This window comes from Pelophylax lessonae (genome assembly GCF_965119305.1).
Source record: "Pelophylax lessonae genome assembly, chromosome: 4".
Taxonomy (NCBI): domain Eukaryota; kingdom Metazoa; phylum Chordata; class Amphibia; order Anura; family Ranidae; genus Pelophylax; species Pelophylax lessonae.
Genome location: NC_138771.1, coordinates 556,917,128 through 556,933,959, shown reverse-complemented (window position 1 = coordinate 556,933,959; position 16,832 = coordinate 556,917,128).

Here is a 16,832-nt window from a genome sequence, read left to right as displayed (position 1 = left end):
TATAAATCTGATCATCTATTGCATTTTGTATAGTTTCTGGAACACACTGCTTGCTCTTTTTAATGGTTTTTGCTTTATTGTCTTTGTTTTTCATTAATACAAATTATAATAGTATATTCAATTTTTTGTTATTTTTACAAGTGCCTTTAAAGTCCCATCACCAGGGGAATTTTCCTTCTTCTATGCTATACTTGTTATGCTTCTCTGTAAAGTAAGTAGATACCCTTTTTTTTAATAAATTTGGTTTTTAATACTGCACAATAAGCGCTCCTCTTCCTCTTAGCATACGATTGTCTGGATTTACCTGGTTTGAGACTACATTGTCTTTCCTCCAATGTATGACGGCGGTTTGGGAAGCACCTAATGAGGATATGTGTGACTGCTTGGCACGCTAGCTGACCCTAGACTGGAGCGGGGCTGCATTCCATCCATAGGAGGGTTTTCTCCTTTAAGTGCACCTTTCTCATGAACATCTTAGAATCTGGTAATAGACTTTAATATTCCTCTTGGTGGAGTACATTCTAGTGATCACTGGAAGCACAACATTTTTTGGATGTTTTCAGATGAATAAGTAGAGCATCTTGATTTTTTTTCCAGCACTTTCTTTGGGACTGATCTGTTTCATTCTATAAGAATTTCGAGAAAATGTATTATTTTTTCTAAATATTATTCTTCATTTACACTGATATATTTTGTATTCATTCTTTTTTATTTATTAGCACATGAATTATGGTATGAATTGTTAATGCACTTTATTCGATAGAGCAACACATTTTCTTTAGTTGTTAATTTTGTATTGCTATGTGAAATAGAGTTAGTGCTGCTGTCTTTGGTTGGAATAACTTTTTCATTTTTTACATTTATTTTCTTGATTTGTGACACATTTTTCTTTTGTTATATGCAAGAACAATGTCAGACAAGCATTTTGGTGGCTTAGATTTTTATTGCTCAATGAAAAATAAAAGCGTGATCTTCACGGCTTTTCCATGACAAACTCACTCTGTTTCACAGAATAATAGATTCAACAGATCAACTAACCCTTCAGTCTTCCCCCAAAATATTAAAAGGATGCTTACCTGTCTTCACCTGAGTCAGTTCTGCACATGTCTTTGGGTCACCGGAGTCTCCATGCAAACTGTGGGAAGCCAGCTGTGACACCTTGTGGCTTCACAGTCCCTGCTGTGCCCTGTGAATGGTGCCGCAAACTCCTGGGACCTGTGATGTTTCCCAAGCAGCTGCAGGCAGGTTTCAAACGTCCGCTTGGACAGCCTAGGCGATCTGTCAAATCAGGTACCCGCTCCTCCCCAAAAAAAAAAAAGTGTCAAAAGTTGAAGAGGAGGTGGCAAAAAAGCAGAACTTCCCTTTAGAGGTAAAGTTCCGCTTTAAGTTTATAAGCCTAGGGTTGGGAAAGCATACTACATTTTTTTAAAAATTTTAAATGAAAAGGCACAGCTCTTCTTTCTAGCCTGTCTCTGCCCGCTGAATCAGACTATACTTGAAGCAGACATTACCCCCTTAGAAATTGAAGCCTGCTATTAAATCCATCCATCTTTCCAGATTGAGCTGATGATCATAGCAAATAAACATACCAGGTAAAATCCAGGAATTATTTGTGATGGCTGTGTGAATGTTTGAGACATTTGCACAACAAATGTTTTTTAAATAGACCCCAAAGTGCTTTTCTTAGTGCGGAAATATTATAAATAGACCCCTATGCGTTTCTTATTGAAGAAGGATTATAAATAGACTCCTAAGTGTTTCCTATTGGAGAAGAAAATATAAATAGAGCCCTATGTGTTTTCTATTGGAGAGGTCATTGTAGCCGTATTAGCGCACTTGCGACAGAGACAATTGAGTACTGTCCATGATACTTTTTTTATTTGCACTAACATACAATTTTTCAGGACAAGCTTTCGGGGTATGTCCCCTTCTTCAAGCTCCAAGCAGTACTGATTCACCAAATTTTTTAGCATGGTAAAAAAAAAACAAAATCTCTAAGCCAAAGGAAAAAAAAAAAAGAGCAAACCAAACAAACATTAACAAATTTAACTGGCAATGGTAATAAAACTAGCATAAAAATATAAATACAAGTACAGCGCCAATCATAGGTGTGTGGACAAGACAATATGAGGTATAAATCCAACAATACACAAATGATGATCCACAAAAAAGATGAATAAGTCCAGCCACCCAAGATGGAGTCAATTAGATGGAAACATCACCACCGCGTGCAACAAAGTGTAGTAGATGTCTGCTTACCAGATCCTCCAGACCCCCTGTTAAGGCGGGTCAAATGAGCAGATGGTAAAGAAATCCAAGGAGAGGGTCCTCTAAGTAAAGGAATCCGATCCTGTTAAACTCACTTCAGATTGGACACACTTCCAGATACGCCAGAGCAGTAAGTGGGGATGATAGCAGACCTCAAAATCAAGAGGGAGACTCCAATGGCATAGTAAACTTTACATCTTTATTGATGACAAATAATACAAAGAATGGCAACTTACATTTCAGGACAATTCAATGCGCATCAATAGTAACCATGGAAAGCGTGAAGACATGCGGGCGTGCCTGACGTTTCGTCCTAACTAGGACATCTTCAAAGGCAATGTCCGCATCTATCTGCACGCTATTTATAATGTAACACATTGCATACGATCCTCCCACGGGTCCCGTACAATGTGTTACATTATTATCTGCACACCTGTGGGACATCATTTTTCACAAGCGGACCACACTATAGAAGACCTCAATGTTTTAGTTCTTAAAGGGAATTTCAGAACTATCCAGGAAAGGAAAACTTTTGAATTAAGAATGATACTTCTTTTTGACACAAAAAATAGCTGCTTAAATTTTGATATGGGTTTCTCATTATCCCACAGTTTTATGACCCCCTCTGTGACTATCCCCCCCACCTTCCCCCCTGGCTTCAGCTCTCCCTCTGTCTTATCTCACTAACTATGCGAGTTTTATTACCATTGCCAGTTAAATTTGTTTATGTTTGTTTGGTTTTCTCTTTTTTTTCTTTGGCTTAGAGATTTTGTGTTTTTTTACCATTCTGCTAAACATTTTGTGAATCAGTACTGCTTGGATCTTGAAGAAGGGGACATACCCCGAAAGCTTGTCCTGAAAAATTGTATGTTAGTGCAAATAAAAAAAGTATCCCGGACAGTACTCAATTGTCTCTATTGGAGAGGGAAACTACCCTACAATCCCTGGCAAAAAGGAAAGATTAGAAAATCTTCATTCAATTGTTTAATTGTGTAGGAAAAACTAATCACAGACATGCCTCAAAACTATTTTTATTTAACATTTCAACCTTCTGGATTTAAGAAACGCCTGAAAAGAAAATAAAAAAGAAAGAAAACTGTAGTCAATTGCAACTGTTTTTGCAGATCAAGCAGAGATCAAGCAGAGAAAAAAAATATGGAATCACTCAATTCTGAGGAAAATATTATTGAATATGTACTTTGCAGTTCTAAAATAAATATCTGCATTAGATTACATCTGCTAATTAGTCTGCAGTTAAAAAGAGTGCTTGCACACCTTGGTGAGCTGTTGTACCAATCTAATTGACATGAATCATGGCTCTAACACGAGAGATGTCAATTGAAACAAAGGAGAGGATTATAAAACTTCTTCAAGAAGGTAAATCATCATGGAATGTTACAAAAGATGTTGGTTGTTCCCAGTCAGCTGTCATCTAAAATCTGGACCAAATCAAATGGGAGGGTTGTTAAAGGGAAGCGTACTGGTAGCCCAAGGAAGATATCAAAGCGTCAAGATGAAAATGTAAAGCAATATGCCTTGAAAACAGAAAAAGCACAACAAAACAAATGTAGGACAAATGGTCAGAAACCGGAGTCAATGTCTGAGACTGGATTGTAAGACATCGCCTAAGGGAAATGGGATTTACATATAGAAAAGCCAAACGAAAACCATTAACACCTAAACAGAAAAAAACAAGGTTACAGTGGGCTAAAAAAAAAAGCAATCATGGACTGTGGATGACTGGATAAAGTGATATTCAGTGATAAATCACAAATCTGCATTGGGCAGGGTGATGATACTGGAACTTTTGTTTGGTGCCATTGCAATGAAATGTATGAAGATGACTGCCTGAAGAAAACATGGAAATTTCCACAATCATTGATGATATGAGGTTGCATGGCAGGTAAAGGTACGGGTAGATGACAGTGATTAAATCTTCAATAAATGCACTCGTTTATATTGAGATTTTGGACACTTTTCTTATTCCATCAATTAAAAGAATGTTTGGTGATGATGACATCATTTTTCAGGATGATAATGCATCTTGCCATAGGGCAAAAGCTGTAAAAAAAACTCCTTCAAAAAGATATATAATGTCAATCCAATTGAAAATCGATAGTGGAAATTAAAGAAAATGGTCCATGACAAGGCTCCAACCTGCAAAGCGGATCCTGCAATTGCAATAAGAAAAAGTTAGAGCCAGATTCATGAAGAATACTGTTTGTCGATAGTTAAATCCATGCTTCAGAGAATTAAAACTGTTATAAAAGCCAGAGGTGGTGCAACAAAGTAAAAGTACTAGTGGTGTACTGCACTGTAGTGGTTTTTTTTTTCAGGATTCCATAAAAGTTTCCTCAGAATTTAGTTATTCCATATTTTTTTCCTCTACTTGATCTGCAAAAACAGTTGCAATTAACTAGTTTTCTTTCTTTTTTAATTTTTTAAAAAGCCAGAAGGTTGGAACGTTAAATGAAAATAGTTTTTGAGGCATGTCTGTAATTAGTTTTTTTTTTCTACACAATTAAATAATTTAATGAACATTTTCCAAGAGTGGTGTATCTATAATTTTTGCCAGGGGTGGTATGTGTTTTCTATTGGAGAGGGAAATAAAAATAGCCCCTATGTGTTTCCTATTGGAAAGGTTGAATGATTTTTTTAAGGTTGAATGATTGTAAAAAAAACAAAAAACAAACAAACAAATAGACCCCTATGTGAAATGGAAAAAAAAATAAAAGGTTACTTTACATCCTGGCTTCCGATGATTTCCTATTCTAAAGGCAAGGGTGGTGTCTTGCGATCTTCACCAGAGATCCTGAAAATGCTGAGGGACTCAAATCTTATGAAGTCACTAGAACACTGTCTAGGAGCAACTTCTCATGAGATTTGCGCACCTCAGCTTCCCAAAGATCCAGAGAAAAAGGCACAGAGACAGCTTTCTCACCTAGCTGAGCTCCTCTGAAATTGAAGCTTTAGGTAAATGTTTTTTTTCTCTTATGGGCTCCTTATGGGGAGGGGAGGCAAAAGCAGCATTTTCCTACAAGGCCTTTTTAATGGGTTAGTTCACTTTTGCAATAAATTGTCTAGTGCATCATATTTGCCTAAGTATATGTGTCCTGTTGATGAAAATGTTCCTGTCTCACAGCTTCACACAACCCCAAGTGATAGTGTATCTATGGATGGCCCAAGTTATTCTGGTTTCTTTTACTGTATCTAGGATACTCCAATAGTAAGATCTCTCAGCATTGGTTCCTCTCAACCTGGGTTAACCATTGGGTTACACTGACCCCTACAGGAGTAGGACAATAGGCAGAAAAAAAAATCCTTATAGCAGTCCCAGGGGATATACTCCCTCTCCCTGCTATAGGTACTCAGTTTGGTTACAAGCAGTGTCAGACAAATTACCACTCCACAGAGGGGTGGGTGCTGTATCTGTCAATGAATATCAGAGAAATGGATTTTACGGTAAGTCAAAAATCCTATTTTCTCTTACATTCATGAGTGCGCCCCAACAGGGAAACGAGGAACCTGACCCTTGATGGAATAAGCCTGAATCACTGTCTGCGACCATTTCCAGATGGATCAGACAGAGGAAGCGGACAACCCTTTACAAGGCCCATCTGCGAGCACAAATAGTGAGTCCGACTTCCTGAAAGACTCCATAGCTGCCAGGTACACCCTAATTGCCCGGACCACATCCAAGGCATGCAAGGCAATTCCCCTCGGATGTTTAAGCCTGGGACACAGGGAAGGCAACACAATGTCTTTTCAAATTAAAAGCGGAGACAACCTGTGGAAGGAACGATGGACAGGGGCTTCTCTGTGAATCCCCAGGCAAGGTGAATGACAGGATAACGCCACCAGTTCCGACACCCTGCATGGAGAGGTGAAAGCCACCAAAAAGGCCACCTTCTGGTACAGCGTAAGCAAGGGAATCTCCCGAAGATTCTCAAAGGGAGGCTTCATGGGGGCCGAAAGGACCAAATTGATGTCCCAAGGCGGCAACAGAGACTGCACTTGAGCAACCAAATGTCGGACACCCTGAAGAAAGGTACACACCAGGGAGTGTGTGTGGCCAAAGGTCGTTGGAAGAAGACCGCCAAAGCTGACACCTGGTTCTTGATGGTACTCAAGGCCAATTTCTGTTCAACCCCCCCCCCCCCCCCATTGAAGGAAGGTCAAGATCCGAGCCACCGACCGAGAAGGAGCAAGGATGAACCCCAAGAGACACACCACCCAATGTACGTCTTCCACGTACGATGGTAGATCTTCCTAGAAGTAGATTTCCTAGTTTTTAACAGTGTAGGAATCCCGACTCAGATAAACCTCTATCCTTCAGCACCTGGCGTTTAACAGCCAAGCCGTCAAAGCCAGCAACTGTAAAGCAGGATGGAAGATCGGTCCTTGGGACAGCAGATCCTCCTTGAGGAGGAAGCTTCCAAGGTACGTCGGCGACCAGCAGCACCAGATCGGCGTATCAAGCCCCGCGAGGCCAGTCCATGCCCACCAAGATGACCGGAATCCCTTCTGCTTCGAACCTGCGTAGAAGTCTTGTCAGAAACTAGCGGGGGGGCATAAAATAAACAATACTGACCCACTGGGCCACCAGCACGTCTGTGGTGTCCACTAAAGGATCCCGTGACTGAAGTAATCTGCCTGCCAGTTTTCCACCCTGCAAATGTGTACGGCGGAGAGGGCTGGAATGAATCGTTCTGCCCACCTTAGAATTTCAGCTACCTCCACAGCCGCCAGGACACTTTTTGTGCCCCCCTGGTGAGTGACATAAGCCACGGCCATGGCATTGTCTGATTGAATGCACTCTGGACATCCCTGAAGACGATTCCTCCAATGGTCCAGGCACAGTCTGATCACTTGGCATTCCAAGATATTGATCGGTAGTCTGGACTCTTCCAGTGTCCAGATCCCCTGAGGAGAATGCTTGCAGAAGACCCCACCCCAGCTGGACAGGCTGGGGTCTGTGGTGAAGTAAAAGTAAACAACTGCGCTAGACCAAAGAAAAAATTGTAAAGCTGCAAACTTCAAGTGTGACCGACACCTTAAAAAACAATATAGAAATAAGTTGCGCTAAAAAATGAAAAACATATGTTGATTGTATGTTGTGAAAGTCCGTAATTAAGTCCATGTATAAGCAAAACAGCACGTCAGATGAAATAACTGTGCAGGTACCGCTTACCGGAAACTAATAGTATATAGGCCAAAAGAACTCCAGAAGTACTCAGGAAGTAGACGTCAAATGAACCTCGTATTTCCTGGATGGATCTCCTCAGTGTAGTATTAACATGTGAAATACAAAAAGTGCAAACGCCATAGCGTAAAACCAAAAATACAAAAGAAAACCAAAACACCCCAAGTGATAGGAATGCCAAAAATCAGGTGCTGAAATGATTCTGGTGAGTAGATGTGAAAAGCTCAGATCCCACTAGAACCCAATAGGTACTCCTTACCAGAGTAATGAGAAGTGATCAGCAAAGAATAAAGTCAGGAAAGCCTCCGATAGGACTGCAGCTTACCAAAGGAACAAATGTGATGAACATATATGAAGTCCCAGCCGTGCAAACGAAGAAGGCTAACCGTATATATACCCTTACCAATTCCAAATTGTATGAGGCAGGAGGGTTCCGGGATCGACCAATATACTTCCACTGGGGACACTGATAGGGACTCAGCATGCAGGTGAAGATGTCAACCGTAAAATATAGAAAGGCAGACCATAGCGTAACACCCACGGATAATTTATTGGTAAAAAAAGGGCAAACACTTACAAACATCGAATGTCAAATGCCAGAAAGGAGAGAGGTAAACAGCCACCGGCCGGACGGCTCCGCTCGCCCGTTCCTTCGTAGGACAATAGCGTAAAGGTGACGTCAGCACGCCGTGACTGACACGTTTCATCAAAGATGATGTTCTCAAAGGTGGGGTCTGTGGTGACCACTGTCCAATACAAGGGGAGGAAGGATTTGCCCAGCCGAAGCGCCGGAGAACATAGCCAACTAATCAGGGACTCCTTCATTCCCCGACTCACTCGGATCTGTTGGCATAACTAAGCTAGCTGTGGGGCTTACACTTTTGGGAAATACCTAGGAGCGGGGGCGAGACCAAAGGCTAACCCCAGAAACTGAAAATGCTTCTCTCCCACAGCAAAGCGGAGAAAAACGCTGGTGACTTGCACATTGGAATGTGAAGGTAGGCATCCTTGATGTCGATAAAACCAAGGAAATCACCGACGCAGGGATGCCACCACTATGTGAATGGGCTCAATTCGGAACTTCTGCTCCGCACAAAAGCAGTTCAGCGCCTTGAGGTCTAGGATTGGACACACATTTCCTGCCTTCCTGGGAACTGTAAACAGGTTTGAGTAAAAACCCTGAAAACATTCCGAAGTCGGAACCGGGACAATCACCCCCTTGAAGCAACAGGTCTTGTACCACCCCAAACAGACCCTGTAAGCGGTCAGGGGATAGGAAAGAACCTTGCCAGGGAGACAAGAGCGAAACTTAATCTTGTAGCCTGGACCGAATGACATTGAGGACCCATTGTCTTGTATCAGGGAAGTCCACAGATCCGGAAATCAGCGAAGATGTCCCCCCCACCCCCGTTACAGGTGAGGGCGCACCTTCATGCTGAAGGAGCCTTGTCCGCGGGTCTGGAGAAGCCCGCTTTCGGTTTGCCAGATCAGGTTCGTTTGGATTCTCCAGAGGAGGCTCGTAAAGGCTTTGAGCCCTTGTCAGTTGCCCCCGAGGGACGAAAAAAATTCTTAAGAGGCATCACAGATAAACTGCAGCCCCTGGACCAGCTGGTCTGCCAGCTTAGCAAAGGCAGGGGGAGCTGTTCTCCCTCCAGGTCACGGCATAAAATCTTAGCTCACTCGTCAGAGTTTGCGACACCAGGGCAATGGTGAATACTGGCCTCAGTGTCGAACCAGCCAGAGTGTACACATTGCGGGCCACAGCCTCCGCTTTCTTGTCAGCCTGATCCTTAAAGGCCGGGGACTCTTCAACTAGAATCATGGTTGCCTTGTTCAACCTGGAAACCGGAGGGTCCACCATTGGTGGAACAGTCCACTTCTTAATAAGGGACTCCTCATAGGGGCAATGCCTAGTAAAGCGCTTAGGGACCCCAAGGGGACACTTTGGACGTCCCCACTCTTTAGCAACATTTCTGTCAAAATAGGCAGGGAAAGGAAACACCTTTGCCACTCTGGATGGCTTGTGAGTGCCAAAGGGAACCTTTGCCCCCATTGCAGCTGCGTCCTCAATCTTCAAGGTCTCACGTACAGATACAAACAGTGCTTCCACCATCGCTTTTTTGTGCACGGTTGCAGACGTGAAGGAATCATTCTTACTATCAGAGGATTCCAGGTGCGTGGTTGCAGACCCAGCAGGGTGACCCACGTCCGCAGCGTCCGATTTAGCTTCAGGATCTGATGAGACAGATGAGGCAGGGGGGTGCGGGTTTGCTAACCCGTCGCCTAAAAGCCACCTCCACCCGGGACACAAAGGACTCCAGGACCGCCGTTAGTGCATCAATGGATGGTTGGGACCCTGCAGCCTCAGAGAGGGGATCAGATGGAAAGATGTGCTCCAAAGACTCCATGAGTAACCAGGGGAACCCCAAAAAACAGTTGTAAAAACACTGCAAGGGACAACCTCACCGCGCTGGCAGCACCACCCAGTTGCCAGGCACAGAGCACCGAGCGATCCTCAGCAGAGAGGAAGAGAACCCCACCAGACTCACCACCCAGCAGAAACAGGCACCTGCAGCCTCCAGCATAATCTGCACTGCATGCGCGGTAATCAGGAAGTAAAAGGATCCAGGCATCAACACCAGGGGATAAGGAGGGGCTCCTACCACTAAAACCCCACTGTCATGGCCGCCGCTATTTTAAATGGCAAACCACTGCAAAATGGCCGCCGGACTACACACACATAGCCGCCAGGCAAAGAAACACAGGTTGTAAGAAAATGGCGGCCCCACAAGACTTCCAGGGACCCAGGAGGGATCATCAGGCCTCATGGACAGACCCAGGCAGAATGGGGGGCCCCAGCAGGAGCCCCCACCAGGTGCAATCCCACCCGCACAGCCGATCGTCCCGTCGCCGGCGGCGCACCCTCCCAGATCCCCATCGCTAATATAGTGCCCTGCCCCGACTCTCCATCGAAACAGGGGAGCTGTCAGCCAGGAGGAACACTACAACTCGGGCTGAGTCCCAGTCGTATGCGACCTCACAAGGTGTTTAACTTGCAGGCCAGCCCCCATCCAGTGGGGCTATTTCGCAGCCGACCTAGCGCGGAGCTAAGTTCTGTGTGCGCTCGCTGGCCAGACTGGGGTCACCACTGGATCTACATTATCCAGCCTGTCGCCCAGTCTAGCAGTTAATTGTAGATCTCACAGGAAAAATCCAGAAAAAAAAATTTGTGTAAAAAGAAAACAATTTCCAGGACCAGAGATCCCAGCAAGGAACTAGGTCCTTACTCCTGACTAGGCAGAATATACCTATAGCAGGGAGAAGGAGTATACCCCCTGGGACTGCCCATAGGCGTAGCCAGACTTTTTTTCTGCATAGTGTCATACTCCTGTAGGGGGCAGTATAACCCAATGGTTAAGAACATCAGGAGTGGTGTCCGTCAATGAACGACTAAAAGTAGAAGCATTAGATAAAGCCGACACACATTGCACATAAGTGGTCCATTGTCAGTAACAGTAAGACTCTTCTGAGCAATGATGTGCAGACAATACTGGAGCAAATGGACATGAAGTGGCTGGAGATCTGCAGAACAGATTTTAAAAAAATCACAAAATCATGTGTGACTAAAGTGGAGCAATTGCATCCCATTTAAATATTTATTATAAGCTCATCTGCACTTTCAGTTTTCTCTTAGCACCCCTGCAAAATCCCACAAATACCTGTTGATCCTAAAGCAGCTTCCCGTGATGGTGTGGCAACTATGCTGCAGTGCTCCTGAATTCAGAGCAGAGTTGCAACTCTCAAATAGGCAGTACTTGCATGCACTACAGTGGAATAAAAGAAACGTTGCAGGGGGAATTGTCAAGCCTTATTCACAAGCCTATAGCTCTTTAGTCAAAATCTGGCCATCCCTAGTCCTGCCCACTGCTTTTTGGATTGACAAAACGCAGGGATTGTGTTAAAGCGGATCTCCATCTTTTAGTGAACCCTAAATTGTTTGGACGAACAAGACCATCTAGTCCCGCTTCCAGAACAAAATTGAGTTGGGCTGAGCACCACTCAACCATTCACAGGGAGCTTTGCCTTTTACAAATGAGTCAGCCAACCTCAGCCAATCAGAGAAAGCTTTGTATTTATTCAAAGCAGCAGGGCTGCTGATGGGGGAGACAACCGGTCCTCTTGTAGGGGACCCGGACAGCAGCAGGATCAGTAAAGCAGAGAAGGAATGATGACAGAACAATGCCCTCCGTGTGTCTCACCCAGCAACTGAAAGCAGGTTTCTCCCCCTCTCCCTCCTGCTGGCTTTTAGCTGCTGGGTGAGAGACACGGAGGGCCAAGGCCCGCCCTTCCTTGAATGAGAAGTCTGGCCCTCTGCCGCTGCTGAGCTCTCCCCCCACGCCCGCATTCACTGCCGGGACAAGGAGACGGGACGCTGGAGCAAAGAGAAGAGGTGGGAGTCAGAGGAAAGAGCCAGGAAGAGGTGGCTGTGTTGTGCTCTCCCCTCCTGTCAGAAGAGCATTCCGGATCAGATCGTTCTTACTGTAGATCGCATTGCACTGACACACACACACACACACACCCCACCTATCCACATTTCCTGCCGCAGGGACAAGAGCAGCCCTTAAAGGAGATAGGGGGTGGTGTGTGTACAGTGCAATGTCATCTATAGTAAGAGCGATCCGGTCTCGTGCTCTATGAACAAGCGCTCTTTTGACTGGAGGGGAGAGTACAACACAGCGCACCTCCTCCTGGCTTTTTAGTGGCTTCCCCCTGTAAGTTTGGGGAGGGGGATGGGCGGATATGTGCTAGTGAAAATTTACCGAACAGACTGTTTAAAATAGGTATAGTAAAAGTCTGCTGTACAGGCAGATGGGAATGTGCACTTAAAACGAGGCAGTCATCCCCAGAGTGTGTCCAGAAGCTCTGGAAAACATGTGGAAAGCAAGGAGGGGGGAGAGGCCACTAAGTGTAGTATTAGACTGTAAACATTTATTGTGCAAGGTTAAAAACACAAGAGATAAAAGAAAAATTGGATTTTTGACTTAGTAAAGTCCATTTCTCTGATGCTCATTGACAAACACAGCTACTTATCTTCTTGACCACTGAGTTATACTGCCCCGTATAGGAGTAGGACACTAGGCAGGAAAAAGCTTGACTACGCTTATGGGGCAGTTCCAGGGGGTATACTTACACACTCCACTATAGCCACTCAGTTTTGTTATAAGCAGTGTCAGAAGAAAGCCAACTCCACAGAGGGGTGGGTGCTGTGTCCGTCAATGAACATCAGAGAAACGGATTTTACGGTAAGTCAGAAATCCCATTTTCTCTTTTGTTCATTGACAGACACCGCTTCTTATCTTCTTGACCATTGGGACGTTCCAAAGCAGTGTCAAACACGAGGGGTGAGAACAGCAAAAAAACTTACCGTTAGTGTACTGGTAACGGCCTTTCTCTTAATCCTTCCAGGACGGCCTACATATGAGAGATTGTGGCTCCGCCTCACAGGAAACACAACTAATTTGCAGCTGTTAAAAAGGTCCCACTCATCCTTGAGCTTCAGTAATAGAAAAGTACCTTTCCAACCGAACCAAGGGACACAGTTATTCCATAACATACAGTTACACACACATATATATATATATATATATATATATATATATATATATATATATATATATTTTTTTTTTTTTTAACTCACCACCACCTTTGGGTGGGAAGTAGGCCGGCCGTCCTGGAAGGATTAAGAGAAAGGCCATTACCAGTACACTAACGGTAAGTTTTTTCCTTTCACCCTTCCAGGACGGCCTACATATGAGAGGATAATAAAGGAATCCATACTGGCCTACGTTAGGGTGGGACCACTGCCTGTAAAACCTTTCTGCCAAAGGCAAGGTCTTGTTGAGACAGTACTTCCACACGATAGTGTTTTAGGAATGTATCTTGACTGGACCAGATGGATACATGGCGGATCTGCTCCCAGAATGCTCCGGCTTTTTCGGCCCAGAAAGTTGCCATGCCCCTTGTGGAATGTGCCTTTAGTTTTGCGGGTGTGGGGTTACCTGACACCTTATATGACATGCTAATGGCTTGCTTAATCCACCTAGAGAACGAGGGTTTTGATGCTTGCAATCCCTTTCTTGGTCCAGAATGTAGAACCAACAGGTGGCTAGACCTTCTAAACCCCTTGGTTCTTTCCAGATTTGTGAGAAGACACCTTCTTAAATCCAGACAATGGAATTTCCGTTCTATTGCACAGCTAGGTTTTTCACAAAAAAGGTGACAAGACCATCTCTTGATTTCTGTGAAAAGAAGAAACTACCTTGGGTAGGTACAGTGGGTCTGGTCTAAGAAACACTCTGTCTTATAGAATTAGCATAAAGGGCTCCTTTATGGACAACTTTTGTAAATCTCCCACTCTTCTGGCTGTGGTAATTGCCAACAGCAAAGTTAACTTATTTGACAAAATATTCAGGGTAACCTTCTCTAAAGGTTCAGAGGGTTCACAAGATAATGTCTCTAGTACTTGCGTTAAGTTCCATACTGAAACATTAGCTCTATTGATCGGGGTCGTTCATCCCCGAGCTAACCAAATCTTTTTAATTAAAAAGGCTCTTTATCCAGACTTTTATCTAAGAAAACAGAAGTGCCGCTACCTGTACTCTAAGGGTGTTAACTGCCACCCCCTTATCTACCCCATCCTGTAAAGTTTCCAGGATAATGGGGATTGAGGCAGAGGAATTCTTCTTCTGACTCTGTCAAGTACAGGATTTTTTCCAAAATTTTTTGGAATAAATTTTCCTAGTCACTGGTTTTCTACTAGAAGGAGGGTATCAATGGCCCTATCTGAACAACCTTTTCCTTTAGGATTTGGCGCTCACTACCCAGGCTGTTAAATGAAAAAAACTGTGGCCTGGGGTGAATAAGGAGCTGTCACTGATAGGGATATCAAGTCGCGAACCACGTTCTCTTTGGCCCCCAAGGGGCAATCACTATGAGACGCAGTTGCAGCCATCCACTGAGTCTCTGTATAATTCTTGGAATCAGATTTTGAGGAGGAAAGGCATAGGCTAGCCTAACGTGCCATGGCTGTGCTAGAGCATCCAAGCCTAACATATCCTTTTGTTATGTCCAGGCGAAGACCTGGCTTACTTTTTTGCTCTGTCACGTGGCAAACATATCCACTTCTGGTTGACCCAACTTTTGGACTAGAAGTTGAAATATTCTGGGATTCAGTTCCCATTCTGTCTGTTTGATGGAATGACGACTGAGGAACTCCGCTTCCCAGTTGTCCTTCCCTTTTATGTTCACTGCCGATAGAGAAATTATTCTCTTTTCTGCGCAGCTCAGTGTCTCCTGAGCTAATTTTAATAGGGTCTTTGCCTCGATGATTCAGGTAAGCTACTGTTGTAGCATTGTTTGAATAGATTTGGACTTTTTTTCCTAAAATTTCCTTTCCGAAAGCTTTTATGGCCTTTTCCACAGCTTTTAGCTCTCTGTAGATGGATGAGGCCTGACTTATCTGTATATCCCAGGTACCCTGGGTATGAGCCCCCTCTAGGTGAGCTCCCCCCCTTTTGGAACTTGCGTCCGTGGTGACTTTTTAAGGGTTGTTCTTGACCCCAGAGTAGGCCTTCCCTAAGGTTTTGGGGAACTGTCCACCATCTTAATGATGATATTATTAGAGGGGAGAGCGTGATTTATTTTGTCTAGGGACTTCTGTCTCTTGTTCCAAGAGAGCAGGTGGAAATATTGAAGGTCTCGTGAGTGTAGTTGGGCCCACTCTACAGCTGGGATACAAGCTGTCATCAGACCCAACATCCTCATGATCTGTCTCCTGAAACACCGAGGATGAAAACCGAAATTTTCCACCGCCGAGACCAATTTTCCTTTTCCTCTGGGAAAAACAGTTTCTTTACTCTGGAATCTATCTTATACCCCAGGTAGACTTGAACCTGAGCCGGCTCTATTGAGGATTTCTCCACATTTATCAGCCACCCTGCCGGCTGTAGGACTGACATCACTTTTTGTGTGTCTGCCTGTTTTGCTGATCTTGCAAAGATCAACTTATTGCCCAGGTGAAGATGAAGCGGTCCTATTTGCAGTCCTTTCCACTGCGAATCTTAGGAATGCTTGGAGTTCCAGATGAATTTGGAACATGAAGGTAGGCGTCTCTTCAATCCAGGGTAGTCATAAAAAAAAAACGTCTCTTTACCGATCCTTTTCTGACTACCTGAATATTCTCCATTGAGAATCTTTTGTATATCAGGTACTTGTTTAGCTTTCTGGGATATATAACACGACGGCATCTACTTGCGGGTTTTGTACCACAATACGTGAGAGTAAAAAATCTTGGAAGACCTGATTTCACGGTACAGGGGTATTTACCCTCTGCTCCGCCCACTCTTGAATCCCCTTTAACAGGGTTTCTTCTTTGAGGGATATGATACAGTTATCTCTGCCATTGGCTGAGAAGAAAAACTTCAGTCTGTATCCTCTCCGAATGATCCGGAGGACATAGGGGCTGGTTAAGATGTTTTTCCATTGCGGGAAAAAAATTGGGATAACCTGTCCCCCCACCTTGCCGCGGGTGTCTATTCTGGGAGTTCCGAAGGCATATCTCCCTTCTTCTCTTTTCCTGTTAGCAGGAAATTTCTTCCCTTTCTTTAAGGATCTGGATAAACATCCTCCAAGCCTTGAACAAACAAAAAGGACCCTTTGCCAGGCCAGGCACAAAGTCTTAACTTGGAAGAGACATCTCCTTCTCAAGCTTTACACACACTGCTCTCCTAGCAGCATTCACAAGAGCCGCTGTTCTTGCAGAGGCTATAACTGACTGAACAGCTGAGTCTGTTATGTACGACATCATACCCCCCAACTACAGACAGGGAACTTTAAGATGTCTTATGAGCTTTTAATTACTGAGATAAACTTAGTAAGCTCCTGAATTCCAAATTTTTTGGCCAGATAGTAAGCAGATATCTGCTATAGCTGTAACCACATTATAAGAATTAGCAATTCATGCCTTCTTTTAACAAGGATTCTGTCCTTAATGTGACCAGCACTCCAAAGATCTCAAATCCTAAATACTTCGTACGTGGGAAGTTGTTTAGGGGAGATTACTTCCACTTTAAGTGGGGATGGTTAAACTTGCACCTACAGCTGATTAAGATAATGAATCAGAGGTCCTGTGCAAGATATCACCACACCCCAATGCCGTGTAGTTACGTGGCCAGTCTACAGCTGGAAACACACTATCCAACCTTTGTTGGTAGATTTCCTTTAGATTTACCTTTTCAATGTAGTGCAAGGGCCTGCCATTGCATACAAATACAAAGTGTTTAGGTCTGCTCCCATATCATAT